The following is a 17,989-nucleotide window of genomic DNA, read 5'->3' as shown; positions in this document are numbered from 1 at the left end:
TCTAGCTGTAACACGGGTGATAGCCTCAATCCTTTCCATGCTATGAGCTAATCCTGCTGGAAGTATCCCGCCCTCAATCCTTGGTGCAGTAAGTCAATCCAACAGATCACTCCAAACATTACGGGCCTCGGATAGGCCACCCAAAGTCATGTAATAATCGGCGATAAGAGAAGCCTGAGTGGTTGCATCTAGCAGTCCATGGGGTGCAGGTGGTGTAGGCCCAGGGGATCCAAATGGATAACCAAGCACGGTATCAGGTGACAATGGCGCAGCAGATAAAGGTGGCATTTCCTCAGTAGGTGTTGGGCTCTGTACAGGGGAGGGAACAGGAATTGGTGGAACCTCATGGATGTCTTCAGGAGCCTCGGGAAGAGGGTCTGATACTGGTATAATTGGTGCCGTGGAAGGCCCCACTCCTTCTGCCCTCATTAACCTTTGTGCCCTTGGTAACTCTTCATTCTCTAGTGCCACCCTCGCGGCCACCCTTGCTCTGGTATTCGCCCTGACTACGGTCATCAATTCCTCAGCGGTCCTCTCTTCATTCTCATCAGGATCCTCCACGAGATCCTCCTCGGTAACAATCCCTTCTGGGATAACATCCTCAACCGAAACATTCTCAATATAAATCTCATCTGGTCCCTCGTTAGGGTACTCTATCAGATTCACAATTTGATCTCCAACATGTAATAAAACATCCTCATGCTGATGCTCCTGAACCTCAGGGTGCGGTACCCCGCTGCCCTATATGAGAACGAACTATGTTACTATCACGATATTTATAAGGGTTCCCATAAGGGTTTTAACTGTCAGTACTACGTTAGGTACTCCAACTATGAACTTGGCAAGAGTTCTTATTATCTTAGTGAACTTATTATCTTAACGTCACATCATCTCTGAGGTTTATAACGCTTCGCTCTGATACCACTTCTGTAACACCCCCAAATCCGGGGTCGGGGATCCGGGTTGTCACGAGTTCCATTTCCCTTAATAACACCCAATCTTAATAAATAATCAACTATTATGTACTGTGACCCCACCATAAACACACACACCACAAGTTATAGTCTCAGAGATGAATATCCAAAAATAATCACAAGTCATTTTATTCCACAATTATATGTCAATACACCTTAAAAGAGTTTCTGAATAAATTTACATTTCTTTGCCATTATAACAATTCATAAATATACATAATTCTGGTTCATCAATAGTTGAAAACCTAGCCTATTGGTAGCTCCTACCTCAGCTACGGCGGCATCAACGCTTCCATAAAACTGCGGAACATTTTCTAACCGCTTGCGAATTGGAAGCTTGGTCATGTTCATCTTGTCTATCTGATGTTGTGTGATGAAAGAAGAAAGCAAGGGTGAGCAACAAGCCCACCAAACTAATATGTATAATGATTTACAATATATGAGCATTCTCATAGTCCTCATGAAAGTCTTGGTCAAGAAGAAATGAACCAAGTTTGATATCTTACCGCGACCAAGTCGCAAAATATTCAGTATATATGTACATATATACTTTTCACAATCTTTGAAATCCGCTGACATGTATAATACACACAGAATTCCCATTTATAACTGTATAAAATATCGTTGCAAGGTGATCTCATATATCTAACCTTGTCTCAACGTTTTTCTGAAAATCTTTGATATGCATAAGATAATCATTTACTAGATATAAGTTTAAAAGATGAAGTTACAAGATACTCCAATATACTTATATCTTTTCCGAATACTACTTGAACTACCACCGTTCAAGTTATAATTAGTTTCAAAAGTTCATCACACTGATGAGACTACAAGATAAGACTTGAATAGATTCAATCTTTGATATATATATACACCTATATATATATACATTTCATACACTCCTTGAAAACCTCTGTTATGAAAATTATAAACAGAGTTGCAATATCCAATGAATTTTGGAAAGGAGAAAACCTTGGCATAAACCTGATATCATGCTGATCAGGCAAAGATACCAATAAGTAACCTTTTCTACTAGTAGATGGATGAATTCCCCACTGGTCATCACCCTGGTCGCAATAGGACCTTATGCTGGACTGCCACTCAGCCACTTACGCATTTGATGGACTCCCACTGAGCCACTTACACTTTCATGGACGCCCACTGAGCCCATGTTGCTTATGCCGACTCAATAGATGGACTTACTTCCCGAACGTTGGGTAAGTAATCAATTCATTTATCAAAACAACAACCTCGTTGTGAATGTAAAATACACCACTGAGCCGGATACCTCAAATTTTGAGCGAGTATTTAAATCCCCTTCGAAAGGAAGATCTTAAATAAAAAATGAGTTTTGGGATCCGCTCTAATTTTTAAAATCATTTTGAAGACTCGAAAATCATTTGGAGTAATTCTGATTTAATGAAATAAATCAGTCCTGATATATTAGAAAATATCTGAACATTATTATTTAAATAATATTCCCACAAGGATAATCCTTATAAAAATAATTGAAGTAGAAGTTTTAAAACTTATACTTGAAATGAATAATAAATAACCAAAGATATACTTATACGAAAGTACGATCTTTATTTGAATAATCGAAAATAAGTTTGATTATCGAAACATTATTCTTTAATAAAATAAAGAATATTATTAAATAATAAGCGGAGTCATAATACCTCGAATGAATATTATAAATAATATTCATTAAATAAAATAAACGGAGTCATACATCCTCAAATGAATATCCAATTAATAATCATTAAATAGAATAAACAGAGTCATAAGTCCTCGAATGAATATTCAAATAATATTCATTAAATAAAATAAAGTTATCGAATAAACCTTATTCAATCAATAGTTTTGAAAACTATATCCATATATATACAAATATATATATATATATAATATACTCGGGAGCATCGACTCCCGGTTTAGAAAATGTTCGCCTTTGGGTCCCCTATACTAAGGGTATACGCCACTACTGCTTATCTCTAGCATAGGTATTATGCAACTAATAAGCATTTGAACCAACAGATATATAAATCAAGAATACGAAACAGGCATGCATATATACCATATCACATGCTCCAATATATCGCAAGAATTTGCTAATAACAAATATGCATTTATCACAAGATCATGCATATACACATATACATCACAACAACAGTATAACGGGTAGAAAACTTGCCTGAGTGCTCCCGGATAGACTTAAGCTTAGAGTGGGTCCGATAACCTATGAAAAACAACATAAGTTAGAATTAGACCCCGGTCGCTTAAGAAACTAGACTTTAACCAATTGAACCCTAACGTTTGCTTATGGTCACTCCTATGCTTAACGAATCACCTAAGTCGTTCGAGTACCCTCGACTCCACCATTTTTAATAAATTAACCATTAAGAGTTTTAAGGCGATTCTTTCGCGAGTACCTTACTAACTGCCTAATACACTTAACATAATTGTTTCATACCCCAATTAGTCATTTAAAGTCCTTAACCAAGGTTTCAAAGTAAGGCGAGGGGTAATGGTTCGTTCGCGAAACGCCGTTACTTAAAATGGTCGTTTCTCCTAAACCGTACATCGGATTCAAACGAACCACATATCAAAACGAAGCTCGTAACATGAACTATCTAAACATGACAATGGTCAAAACCTAGAAGGGAGTTCAAGGGTTCTGATGTTAAGAACAAAAACAGTCTACGGTAAATCGGGCATTACGACGGCTATGTTTACGTGATTACCCAAATTTATACCACTCCAAATCAACCCAAAATCAATCCACAATCAACATCACAACCAAACTCCATCCATACTTCACCATAACAGCCCTAACAACTCAATATTATCAACTTATACTACTTCCCAATCATGAACTAAAAGCTTACTTAAGTTCTTTAACTAATTATCAAGATTTACAACTCCAAAAACACCACAAAACCAACTAATCTCTACAAACTCAACCAAACTTTAAACAAACAAGCATCATGCTTCACATATAATATATCAATCATATTCATTCCTAATTACTCAAAACTAAAGCTAGGGTTTGGAGTTTATACCTTCCTTGGAGAGTGGAGAATCAAGAGAATGGCTTGGAATCACCCTTAAAGTCCTTATCCAAGCTTAAGCTAAACAAAACTTCAAGAACAAAAATTTTAGTTCTTGAAAAACACTATTCACCATCTTTTTCCATGATTTTTAGGAAGAGATTGTGAATGATTTAGGAGCTCAAACTTATAGGATATCCATAACTATGCATAAGGAGTTTTAGATAATTACCTCACTAATTAACAAGGCTTGGATCTTGAATTTTGGAATTTTCCTCTTTGAAAAAGAAGAAAAGCCGAGAGCTCTTCTTGAAAATGGAGGTGTTTTGTGTTTTTTGATGAAAATGAAATGTTTTGGCTTGGTTGGTTGCTTTTGATTTGTTTTGTTTTGTTTTCTTACATTTTACCATGGTAACTTTTGTGTGGTTCTAAATCAACCAACAACACACTTACTTTGGTCATGCTTATGTCACCAAGTGATATCATCCTCCCACCTTTGTCCTCCTCTTATTGGTTTGATGACATCATCCCCACTAATCTCTTTGATTAGCTTCTAATTACTTGGCTAATGACCGCTGATCTGTTATACGGTTCGCTTAACTTTCGTTTTCGTTTATCGTTTGAGGGATCATACCCGGGATCTTATTACTTGGGTTCCCTTAACCTTTCTCAATACATTATATTCCTTTTATGATCCTCTCTTAAAATCCTTGAATTTAAATCCTTTTTATCCTGTTACCTTATACTCAATTCTTTCGATATCTGGTGTATTTTTGGGTAAAATCAAAGTGTTCGGATTTGGATTCTGACGATCTTTACATACACTTATATACCACATAGAGTACTAATAATATCCCAGAAGATCAATAAAAGAACCCCTACATAGTGTGGCATGAAAAGTTTTCTTATTCAGCATAATCAGCAAAACACTATTCATAAGGGTTTCAAAAATTCCAAAATTTGGGGTTATTACAGTCTCACCGAAAGTTACACTGGGAGGAGATTGTCTTGCTAGTTCATTCTGATAGTCTTGCTAGTTCATTTGATTGTCATACCGAAAGTCTTGCTAGCTGTTGAGATTGTCTTGCTAGTTCAAAGGATAGTCTCACCGAAAGTCGTACCAGCTATGGGATTGTCATTCCAGTTCAGTCCATTCTGTCGATTGATTAAAAAGACAGAAGCAGCCATTCAAGAATTAACAATTCAACAGAAAAGAAGTCAAGAACATACAGAGAGAAAAAGCAGCCAAATATTTCATCTTATCTGCTAATTCAAGATCACAATTTCTAGTTTGTAATGTTAAATCCAATCAACTAGAAATCATTCTCTTGTTCTTGTGTAACAATCTAGCGGATCAAAATCCCTAGAACTTAATCTCAAATTGCATTTAGCATTTGAATCTTTTTATTACAAAAATAGAAAAAGTTCATGTCGAATTTATTCTAGATTTGTGATAATTAATTTGAGATTAATTCCTTGTAATCGATACAGTTGTTGTAACACCTTTCAAGTTTAATAATATTTTTATTTAACTTGAATTTTGTTTCACATTTTTTATTCCGCATTTATTCGATTATTCGGTACTGTTTGTATTCAACCCCCTTCTACAAACACATTGGGACCTAACAATTGGTATCAGAGCCTTCTGATTAACGAACAAATCAAGATCCTAGACTTTTGTGATTTTTCAACTCCTTGAATTTTTATTTATTCAAAAATTCATAATGACTTCATAAAAAGTTGGAACCGTTAAAATTCCACTATTTGATAAAGAAAATTACATCATGTGGAAGAAGAAGATGCTATTATTTTTACAAGTTGCAAATCCCAAATATCTGAACTTGTTAAAGAAGGGTCTAAAAACTCCGATGGTTATTGAACCAGAGGTGATTGTAGATGATGTTGTGATTACCAAAGCTAGAACCTATCCAAAAGAGCCTGAAGATTTTACTCCTGCTGAGAAGGAAGAAGCCTCCTTGGATGCCAGCCTTCAATTAATTTTAATTGATTCCCTTGATCCCTTGATGAACAGACATATGATGAACTGTAAAAATTCCAAACACATGTGGGAAACTATTGAGGTGATCAATGAAGGCACAGAGGAAGTTAGGAGGAACAAGTTGGAGATCCTAACCTCTGAATATGAACATTTTAAATCAAATCCAGGAGAAGGAATTACTGAAGTGTTTGAGAGGTATAATGCGTTGATCAACAACCTGAACATCAATGGAAAATTTTATTCAATCAGGGAGGTCAACAAAAAGTTCCTTTTAACACTGCCAACTCATCTTGAACATAGAATCACTGCCATTAGAGAAGCTAGAGATCTGAGTGAGATTTCTTTGCACAGGCTCTATGGAGTGTTAAAAACTTATGAGTTGGAGCAGATTCAACAGAAGGAAGTCTACGGGAAGGATAGAATGGTCAACACATCTACTGCACTTGTAGCTGAAGGTCAACAACAACAGCAATCTCAACAATTGGAGAGAATGGTACAGTGTTCCAAGGCTGAGGAAAATATGTTAGTAGCAGAATATGATCCTCCTACTACAAATCAATCAAGTGATGATAGGAAGAGCTGGAGCAATTGGAAGACGAGTCAATGGCCCAAATTGTCAAGAGATTCTCCCATGTCAGATTCAAGAGGAATCCCAAGCTTAAGTACAAGTCCAACTACAACAAATTCCAGAAAGGTGGATCTTCATCCTCTAACACCAGCAGTGGTGGATACAAAACAGGGATGGTTGATCGGAGCACCATTAGATGCTATAACTGCAATGAGTTGGGACACTTTGCCACAGAATGTAGGAAGCCAAAATAAGTAAGAAAGAACTCTGAAAGGGCTTATCTGGCAAAGGGAAGAAGCTGGGATGATACTGACAGTGAAGATGAAGAAGAAGGAAATCTTGCTCTTATGGCTATTGATGGAAAAGCTTCATCATCAAGAATAGAGGTAAAACTTTCTGATGCTGAAATGGTTTATCATCTAAGAGGTAACTTAGATTGTGCACATCGTGATAATGAACTGTTAAGTTTACAGATCACAGACCTTGAGAAAGAGGTCAATAAATTAAGACTTATGCACATTAATCAAGAAAAATTAAAAGAACAAGTATCTTTTTTAGAGAATAGAGTTGACTGTTATAGAAAACTCGAAACTATTCTCAAAGACAAGATCACCGGTCTTGAGACTAAGGTTAAAGCCTACTTCAATTCTTGTTCGAAGGCTAAAGAGTTCTACAGTAAGCAAGCTGTTAATCAAACATCTGGAATAGGTTATGATTACAATGCTGCTATTGGAGAATTAGGCATAAACTCCCCTCCTCATGTATGTGCTAAAGGTAGGGAAGTACCACATGTGCTTAAGGGTGTTGATGAACCCCTCTATAAAGCATCAATTGCTGAACCATTTGATGTGACCTCTTCTGTTATTCAAGAAGAAATACGTGCTGAAGATCATGCTAATGAGAAAGTTGTTTCCAAGTCAAGTGTGTCAAAAGTTTCAGTCAAAGTTGTGAAAGCAACTGAGACTAACTCAGACACACATGAGTTGGATAACAAAAATGCCATGCCTACCATGCATCAATTGCCTGCTGTTAATCACTCTCATAAAGTATGCGGTGTTTCTAATTATATGTCTTGTGCTTTTAATATGATGTATGCTTATTTTAATGGTAAGCATGTTTCTAATGATAAGACTACTCCTCGTTAGCATGTGAATAACAAGAAGCATGATAGGTCTAAGACTGCTAGTCCTTCTAAGGCTAGAAAGGAGACATTTGTGCCTAAGCTTAAACAGAAATTTGTTAAGGCTGTCTACAAGGTCAAATGTTCAGTCATTGAGAAAGTTGAGACCATTAAAGTTAAAAATGTTGTGTTGCCTGACAAAGGACAATTCTAAAGCTTGTAGTGCAGGGCATTAAACAGGTGTAATCGGTAGTGTGGATTCTTGACAGTGGATCATCAAGACATATGACCGGAGATAGAGCCCTGCTATCAAATGTGGTTGAGAAAGATGGCCCCCTGGTTACTTTTGGAGATAAAAACAAAGGTTTATCCGAGGGATATGGCTGTTTGCAAGCTGGTAATGTTATCTTGAACTTGTAAATAGTTTCTATATTTTTGCTTTATTTATATAAGTTTTTATTTGTATTTTCTGTAATTGTAAATATTGTATGATATATGAAATTGAATGCTGATATCTTGTTGATAGATATTTGGTATTTAATTCATTGATATTTGTTTTTATTATTATCATTTGTATTGTATTATTTTTTTTATTTTTTTATTTTTATTTTATTTTAAATGTTATGCAACATAACAATTAGTATCTAAAGTACTTGACAAGTATCGGTCAATGATATGTTGTTAACATTATGTTGCAGATATTTGTAAGCTTTTGACATGAATGAGAATTACTTAGACTTTACCCTAAGTGATCAATGTTTTATCAAAAACTCATTCATATTGAAAAACAAAATCAAACTTCTTTCTACATTAGTGATTTCTTATTTCATGTAAAATTCTTTGAAATCACTATTGTACATCATTACTCTTAAAAGATTAAATGTATAATTTTTATTCATTATAGATCTTAAATACATTTTATCTCTATAGTGCCATATATTCTGTGTTACAGGTTCAATCTCCAATGACTTTCTTTCATTGACAGTCATGAGGTTAAAAACCCACAACGTCTATCCCAGACTGTAAAGACAAACACAAAAACAGAACCAACCAACACTCTCTTACCACTAAATGTAGTATGAATGAGCGTGAGGGAGATAGTGCCTTAGTGCACCACATAAGGAAGGTTCTGAAGTCAACCCAGTAGCTCTGTCTCCTACATAGATGAGTAGTATTTAAACCGAGACAACTGCTAGCCCCCATACATCTTCTCAAAAAGAGGTAATGGCTGAAAAGGCACAAAAACAGTTACTAGATTCATTCTCTCAACAGGGTGCGTCTATTGAAATTTGCCTGTCGGCCAAGGTATCCTATGTTGTCACCACCTCAAATATAAACAATTCTTGATGCACAAGGAAAGGTTACACACACAAAGGATGAGTTGAAGGAAACAAGAGTTTCAACCATTTTAAGGTCAGATTCGATTGTTCAAGGTTCGTTAATGGACCAATTGCCTTTACAGGTGTTTGGAGAGGATACTGATCCAAAAGCCATATGTCAGTGGTCAGTGTCTACCTCCCCAGGCTTAAATCCCCTGGATGCATCTCCGGATAGTGGATCTGACATAGGCGCAGATCAGCAACTTGTTGACAATGATTCAGATATTACCTGATGAGTCACAAGGAAATGTCTTCACAGACATTAGAAGGGAACTTTGATCTTTATGCTAAATTCGTTGGATCATTGTTTACCTTCCCAGAATTCAAATCTGGAACCCTAAACGGGAAACTAGCAACTTGTAGATTATGACTCAGATTCATCTGACGAGTTTAACAAGGATGGGAATTTGCGAACTCCCATTACACCACCTGTGACCTCCTTAAGGATGCCTAAGGTGATTTTCCTTGCAGGTACAGCTGGATTATGGAGCTATGAGAGAAGAGTGATACACTTGTGAGAATGAGTGTAAACACGAGTGGAGAGAAGAGTGAAACACATGTGAGGTACACTAAACAGAATCACACACTCACAGTGAGGAAGAAAGAGAAACTACTTGTTATTTCTTTTCCAACCAAGTGAATATGAGAACTCCTTCAGACGACGGCATACATTCCTTCTTTAAGGGGGAGATAAAAGCTTAAGTAATAGTTTGGAGGATTCCTCAACTAAGGGGGAGAAATAGCAGGGAGTAAGAAAAAGATCTAACATGTACACTACACCACACCATTGTTGTTTGTAACTACGAATCCTATTGTACGGGAGAGGTGGTAAACACAAGGTGATTTTCTAGTAAGGGAAGAAGCTATTTTCAGAAGGGGAGTACCATTGGTTTTTATCTGCGGATCCTATTGTACGGGAGAGGTGGTAAACGAAGGTGATCTTCTTTAATCAGTTGATTCTCATAGGGGGAGAAGCAAGAGAGATATGTGCTTCTCAACAAGAAATGTGGTTGTACAAAAGAAGATGAAACTACTTGAAGATATGTTCAGTCTAGAGGAACATCTATTTGGAATCTGGAAAAGGTTAAATGTTATCCAGAACTTTTCTGCTATTTACTTTGCATTTCAGTTTATATCTTTTTTCTTATTTGTTAGTTGAGTTATCCTCTAGGTATTTGTGTGTTATTGTCTAACAAACAAATAGGGGGAGATTGTAAGGCATATTTCATAGCCTATTTGTATATTCGAGGATTTAACTCAACTCAAATAAGAATGTAATAAGTAAATAGTGGATCTACTGTCAAAGAGATCTCGTAAAGTAATATATGTCAAAGGATTCAGAGACAAGGTTCATCTACAGACTTGAGGAATTAATTCACTGGAAGAAGTTCAAGAAATTGATCAAGCCTCAGTGATGCAAATCAAGATTGTGGATTTAATCAAGTGACAGAGATCTCATCAGGGTATCAGATAATTACAAGGATTTAATCTGAAGAAAATCAAAGTGTCAAAGTCAAGACATGAAGAAACGTCACGGAAGTTAGTCACTCATGAACCAGACAGTACATCGAGTGTCAACATTGAAGTGGTGGAATTGATTCATAATTGATAGTGATTTTCAAAAGATTTTCAGAAGAATGGTTGCAGCTCAAGATTAGTATTAATTCTCTATTAATTAATTAAGTCATATAATTTAATTAAGAAACTAAATTATATTTGCAAAGATTAATTTATTGATTAATTGAATTAATTGATTAATTAATTCTGAATTAATATTAAGGTTTTTCAGAATTTTAATTGGATTAAAATCTGCATTAAATCAGCAAGACAATTGAAAATGAACTAGCATGACAATCAGGATTGTCATACCGATTTTCATGCCAGGCCATTTTCAATAGTCTCACCGAAAGTTATACTGGGAGGAGATTGTCTTGCTAGTTCATTCTGATAGTCTTGCTAGTTCATTTGATTGTCATACCGAAAGTCTTGCTAGCTGTTGAGATTGTCTTGCTAGTTCAAAGGATAGTCTCACCGAAAGTCCTACCAGCTATGGGATTGTCATTCCAGTTCATTCCATTCTGTCGATTGATTAAAAAGACAGAAGCAGCCATTCAAGAATTAACAATTCCACAGAAAAGAAGTCAAGAACATACAGAGAGAAAAAGCAGCCAAATATTTCATCTTATCTGCTAATTCAAGATCACAATTTCTAGTTTGTAATGTTAAATCCAATCAACTAGAAATCATTCTCTTGTTCTTGTGTAACAATCTAGCGGATCAAAATCCCTAGAACTTAATCTCAAATTGCATTTAGCATTTGAATCTTTTTATTACAAAAATAGAAAAAGTTCATGTCGAATTTATTCTAGATTTGTGATAATTAATTTGAGATTAATTTCTTGTAATCGATATAGTTGTTGTAACACCTTTCAAGTTTAATAATATTTTTATTTAACTTGAATTGTGTTTCACATTTTTTATTCCGCATTTATTCGATTATTCGGTACTGTTTATATTCAACCCCCCTTCTACAAACACATTGGGACCTAACAACTTGTCTTAAGTGTGGAAAAGTGGGACATATGTTATGAGAATGTAAAGGAATGGGTAGTAATCAACTATTGCAATTGACTGTTGCACCCTACCCAATGAATCAAGCAACCCCCGTGTCAACTCCAGTATTTCCAATGTCTTCCAATCAACCTCAGATGGTATCATCTTCGGCTTACCCAGTTTTGAATTATCCCGCTCAGGCCAGAACTTTTAACATGAACATGAAAGATGTAATTCAAAGTTCAGATGTGGTGTCAGGTACACTTTCTATGAATACCATTAGCGCTAAAGTATTAATTGATTCTGGAGCCACAAGATCGTTTATTTTGAGATCATTTATTGATAAACTGAACTTTGAAACCCAATTGTTGTGTGAACCTTTATCCATCATCTTAATAAATTGTTGAGTGGCATTTATGACACTTTATAATACTCTATTAAGTGTTTTTACGTGTTTATACTCTTGATTCTTTGTTCTAAGTTGTAACTTGGATGCTAGTTTTCTTATTTTTGAACCTTACTCTTGTTTCCTACTTGGTTTTGTTATTTATTCAGTATAAAGACTATGTTTATTATACCATGTTTTCATCAGAATCCACGTTGATGATGAGTCCGATTATGGGCTAATCGTTATCGTGGGGTTCTAGCAGATTTATTTATGGATTTCTTTAGTTAATTGGTTTTGATGCCTTAGTGTGTGGTGATTATATGATAACCTAGTATTGGTTGTGCTTATTCGTCTTATAAGAGTCACGAACTTGTAAGATAGCGTGTTAATCTTTAATGAAGCGTCAGTGAATTTAAGGATTTAGAACTTTCCATGCTAGCATAGGTTCATGTGTTATTGTTAAGCATAATTCGTAGGTAATTTTACCCATCTTACTTGCCCAATGTAATCATGATAGATAACTTGTGCTTTAAACCTTTATGTTGTCAAATTCTACAGACATATAGGGTCTCAATATAATTGGTGTCTATTCAGCTTCTATCTCTTTTGTGGATGTCTGGTAGTATGTTATTCGTGCATCGAAAGTTGGCATTCAACAGTTTCGTGTTTTCTGATTAGTGTCATCACCATTGCATGCTAAGTTTAAGAACAATAAGGCTATTAAATGAAGTATTTAATGAAGTTAGAATCCCATATTTGTCTCATATAATATACAACTCTCTTTACTCTCTTAGTTATAATTGTTAGTTTAATTCGTACTTATAATCAAACCCAATTTGTTATCATCTTAGCATTGGATAATAACCATATCATCGGTGCATAAGTGTAAAAATTACATAGTTAACCAAAGCCAGTCTCTTTGGGAACGAACTAGAAACAATTCTATATTACTTGCGAATACGTATACTTGTGTGAATTATTAGCGCGTGTTTAGCCCTAACATGTTTTTGGCACCGCTGCTGGGGATTGTAGTGTTAACTTTTAATTTTTGTGTTTGACATCAGTGATCGTCAAATTTCATTGACTCAGACATTGTTACTTATCTACTCTTTTTCTTATCATATTTCAGGTAATCTAGCGATCATTTATGCAAACACGTTCAAGAGTTCGTAGGAGAATTCTGGAAAAAGACGAGGAAGAATTTATGGAGGAGCGAAGGGAAGATTTTGAGGACAAAGAGAAAGTAGTAGAAGAAGAGAAAATCGAAGAACCACCTTTATTAGAGATGGGGGATCAAGCAGATAATTTTAAGGCTTTTATGGACTATTCCAAGCCTAAGATCAATGATATTTAGTCAAGCATCATCAGGCCAGCCATCACGGCTAACACTTTTGAGATCAAGTCGAGAACGATTTAGATGATACAGAACTCAGTTCAGTTTGAGGGTAATCCTATTGAAGACCCCAACATACACATCAGGGATTTCATCGAGATCTGCGACACTTTCAGGTTCAACAATGTGTCTGAAGATGCTACCAAGCTGTGACTATTCCCGTTCTCTTTGAGGGATAAAGCAAAGTGTTGTTACATTCTCTACCACCAGGGTCTATCACCTAATGGGAGGATCTTGCTCAGAAGTTTCTCACTAAATTCTTTCCTATGGTGAAGACTGCTGTAATAACGAATGCTCTTACTCAGTTTGCTCAGCAAACTGGTGAATCTCTGTGTGAGGCTTGGGATCAATATAAGGAGATGCTAAAGAAGTGCCCACACCACGGCATGCCTGATTGGATGATTATCAACTATTTCTACAATGGTTTAGGTGCACAATCTTGACCTATGCTCCATGCATGGTGGAGCCTTATGGGCTAAAAGTTACAATGAAGCTTATGAGTTGATTGAGCTAATGGCAGCCAATGAATACCAGAATCCTAGGCAAAGAATGTTGCAAAGAAATATAGCAGGAATTTTGGAAGTGGATCAAGCTACTGCTATAGCTGCTCAACTTCAAGCTTTGACGATGAAAGTGGACTTTTTGGCTAATTATGGAGTTAATTGGATTACTAATGTTTATGAGCTTTATGCGGGGGCACATGAAACTAAGCAGTGTGCTATTTCTAGCGAATTCGCTCAATTTGTGAGCAACTTTCAGAGATCACAACAACAAGCTCCAGCCACTTATCATCCGAACAACCGCAATCATCATAACTTCAACTGGAGTAACAATCAAAATGCGGTGAAACAATTTTATCAGCTATATATAGCAAGGCAGTATAACCCTCCTGGTCTTCAGCAACCGCAATATGCCCCGAAGCAGCAACTTCAACTTCAGTAGTTACCTCAAGCTAATGAAAAATCTGAATTGGAGGAGTTGAGACTCATGTGCAAGAGCCAAGCTATCTCTATCAAGACCTTGGAAAATCAGATTGGGCAAATTGCTAATGCATTACTGAATCGGCAACCTGGCACGCTTCCGAGCGATACTTAAGTGCCAGGCAAGAAGGAAGCTCAGGAGCATGTTAAAGCCATCACATTGAGGTCTAGTAAGGTTGTGAATCCTGAAGAAGCTAAGACTCTAGATCTTGAAGTGGAGGCTAATGAAGAAGAAGTGCAGAAGGAAGCCGAAGTGGAACCAAGGAAGACTACTGTTGAGCACACTCCTCCTGAGGGTAATACATGGGAGAAACAAATATATCATCCACCTCCTTTTTCTAAGAGGTTGCAGAAGAAGAAACTGGATAAGCAGTTTGCGAAGTTTCTGGAGGTGTTCAAGAAACTTCACATCAACATACCTTTTGCTGATGCTCTTGAGCAAATGCCTAGTTATGCAAAGTTCATGAAAGTTATTCTCTCTAGGAAGGTGAAGCTTGATGACTTAGAGACCGTTACTCTCACGGAGGAATACAGTATTGTGCTGCAACAGAAATTGCCTCTGAAGCTTAAAGCTCCTGGAAGCTTCACTATTCCTTGCACCATTGGAAATGTGTCACTTGATAAGTGTCTATGTGACTTGGGAGCTAGCATCAATCTGATGCCATTGTCAATCTTCAAAAAGTTGGACTTGCCTGATCCAAAGCCCACATACATGACTTTGCAGTTGGCCTATCGTTCTATTACATATCCGCGAGGTATTGTGGAGGATGTCTTGTTCAAGGTGGATAAACTCATTTTCCCTGCTGATTTTGTAATTCTTGATTTCGAGGAGGATAAGAAAATTCCCATAATCTTAGGAAGACCTTTCTTGGCTACTGGCCGAACCTTGATAGATGTGCATAAAGGTGAGCTTAGCATGCTAGTGATGGATCAGGATGTGACTTTTAATGTGTTCAATGCCATGAAATTCCCTACATAAAATGAGGAGTGTTTTAAGGTGGAAATGGTTGATACCGTGGTTAATTATGAACTCGATCATTTGCTAAGGTTTGATGTCTTAGAGAAGGCCTTATTGGGGAATTCTGATAGCGTAGATGATGAGGGTGATGAGCACTTGTAATATTTGAATGTTTCTCCCTGGAAGCAAAAGATGGATATGCTTTTTGAATCTCTTGGATTGGAGGAGTTGAAAAGTTCTCTGAAATGCCTTAAGCTATCTATTGAGGAAGCTCCTACTCTTGAGCTTAAACCTTTACATGAACATTTGAGGTATGCATTTTTAGGTGATGCATCTACATTGCCTGTTATTATTACATCTGACCTTTCAGGTACCGATGAGGAGAAGCTTTTGAGAATTCTTAGAGAGTTCAAATCGGAAATTGGTTGGACTATAGCAAATATCAAGGGAATCAGCCCTTCTTATTGTATGCACAAAATTCTGCTAGAAGAAGGAAGCAAGCCTACTGTTGAGCAATAGAGAAGGCTAAATCCAATCATGAAAGAGGTTGTGAAGAAGAAAATCCTCAAGTGGCTAGATGCAGAGATCATCTATCCTATTTCTAACAGTTCATGGGTGAGCCCAGTTTCAGTGTGTGCCAAAGAAAGGTGGTATCACTCTGGTGGAAAATGAGAAGAATGAGCTTATTCCTACACGAACAGTCATGGGATGGAGAGTTTACATGGATTATAGGAAGCTGAAAAAGGCTACGAGGAAGGATCACTTCCCTCTTCCTTTCATTAATCAGATGCTCGATAGACTGGCTAGGCATGAGTACTATTATCTTCTGGATGGCTAGTCAGGATATAATCAGATTTGTATCGCTCTAGAAGATAAAGAGAAGAATACATTCACATGTCCCTTCGGCACTTTTATATTCCGAAGAGTTTCTTTTGGGCTATGTGGAGCGCCAACCACATTTTAGAGATGTATGATGTCTATCTTCTCTGATATGATTAGAAATAACATAGAAGTGTTCATGGACGATTTCTCGGTCTTTAGAACTTCTTACGACGAATGCTTGCACAATCTTGGGTTAGTGCTGAAAAGGTGTGTTGAGACCAACATGGTTCTCAATTGGGAGAAATGTCATTTTATGGTGCGCCAAGGCATCATTCTTGGTCACAACGTCTCTAGCAGGGGCTTGAGGTGGACAAGCCCAAGGTGGGGGTGATCGAAAATGTTCCTCCACCCATATATGTTAAGGGAATTCACAGTTTTATTGGTCATGCCGGCTTTTATAGGTGTTTCATCAAGGAATTCTTGAAGATTTCGAAGCTGTTGTTCAATTTGCTAAAGAAAGACGTTCCTTTCAAGTTTGATGATGAGTGCCTTACTGCTTTTGAGACATTGAAGAAGAGTTTGATTACGGCACATGTCATAACTGTACCTGATTGGTCTGAACCATTTAAAATGATGTGCGATGCAAGCGACTATGCAGTTGGAGCATTTCTTTGGCAACGCAAGAACAACATATTTCATGTAGTCTACTATGCTAGTAAGACTCTTAATGGTGCTCAACTGAATTACACCACTACTGAGAAAGAACTTTTGGCTATCGTCTATGGTTTTGAGAAATTTCGATCGTATCTACTTGGGATGAAGGTGACAGTTTTTACTGATCACGCAGCAATTCGATATCTCATCTCGAAGAAAGACTCGAAACCAAGGTTGATTCGATGGGTTCTTTTACTTCAGGAGTTGGAGTTAGAGATCAAGGACAGAAAAGGGACTGAAAATCAAGTCGGCAGTCATCTCTCACATTTAGAGGACCCAATTGCTACTTCACAAGATAAGTCTTTGATTAATGAGTCTTTTCCCGGTGAGCAGTTATTTGGAGTGCAAACAGAAGAACCGTGGTTCGCCGATATAGTGAACTACCTTGCAAGTAACGTTATGCCTCCAGATTTGACTCCCGCTCAAAAGAAGAAGTTTTTACATGAAGTGAAGTGGTATATATGGGATGAGCCGTTTCTTTTTCACCAAGGAGCTGATCAAATCATCAGGAGATGTATTCCTTACAGCGAAACGGGGGGATCTTGCGAGATTGCCACTCAACGGCCTATGAAGGACATTATGGTGGAGAAAAGACAGAATCTCGTATTCTTCAAGCAGGGGTTTTTTGGCCAACTTTGTTTAAAGATGCTCATAAGTTCATTTTGAAATGTGATCGATGTCAACGAGTGGGAAATATGTCTAAGAGGGATGAGATGCCTCTTAATATGCTTCTCGAGGTCAAAGTCTTCGATGTTTGGGGAACTGACTTCATGGGGCCATTTGTCTCATCTGGTAACAATCAGTATATCTTGTTGGCAGTTGATTATGTGTCAAAATGGGTTGAAGTTAAAGCATTGCCAACGGATGATGCAAATGTAGTGCTTAATTTTCTTCACAAGCAGATATTCACAAGATTTGGAACTCCAAGAGTCATAATCAGTGATGAGGGGTTGCATTTCTGTAACCGCAAGTTCACTGCTATGATGCAAAGGTATAATGTGAATCATCGCATTACTACAGCTTATCATCCTCAGATGAATGGTCAAGCCGAGGTATCTAACAGGGAGATTGTTACGACCAGTATTTTGTGT

General features: G+C 36.9%; 1 pseudogene; it reads right to left on the bottom strand.

The window, feature by feature from the left end:
* Nucleotides 1-13,715: 13,715 nt before the first annotated feature.
* LOC141681346 (small nucleolar RNA R71) lies at nucleotides 13,716-13,812 on the bottom strand (annotated as a pseudogene).
* Nucleotides 13,813-17,989: the final 4,177 nt, after the last annotated feature.

This window comes from Apium graveolens, chromosome 8, assembly GCF_009905375.1.
Source record: "Apium graveolens cultivar Ventura chromosome 8, ASM990537v1, whole genome shotgun sequence".
Lineage (NCBI taxonomy): Eukaryota > Viridiplantae > Streptophyta > Magnoliopsida > Apiales > Apiaceae > Apium > Apium graveolens.
This window is presented reverse-complemented; position numbering and strand designations above follow the sequence as displayed.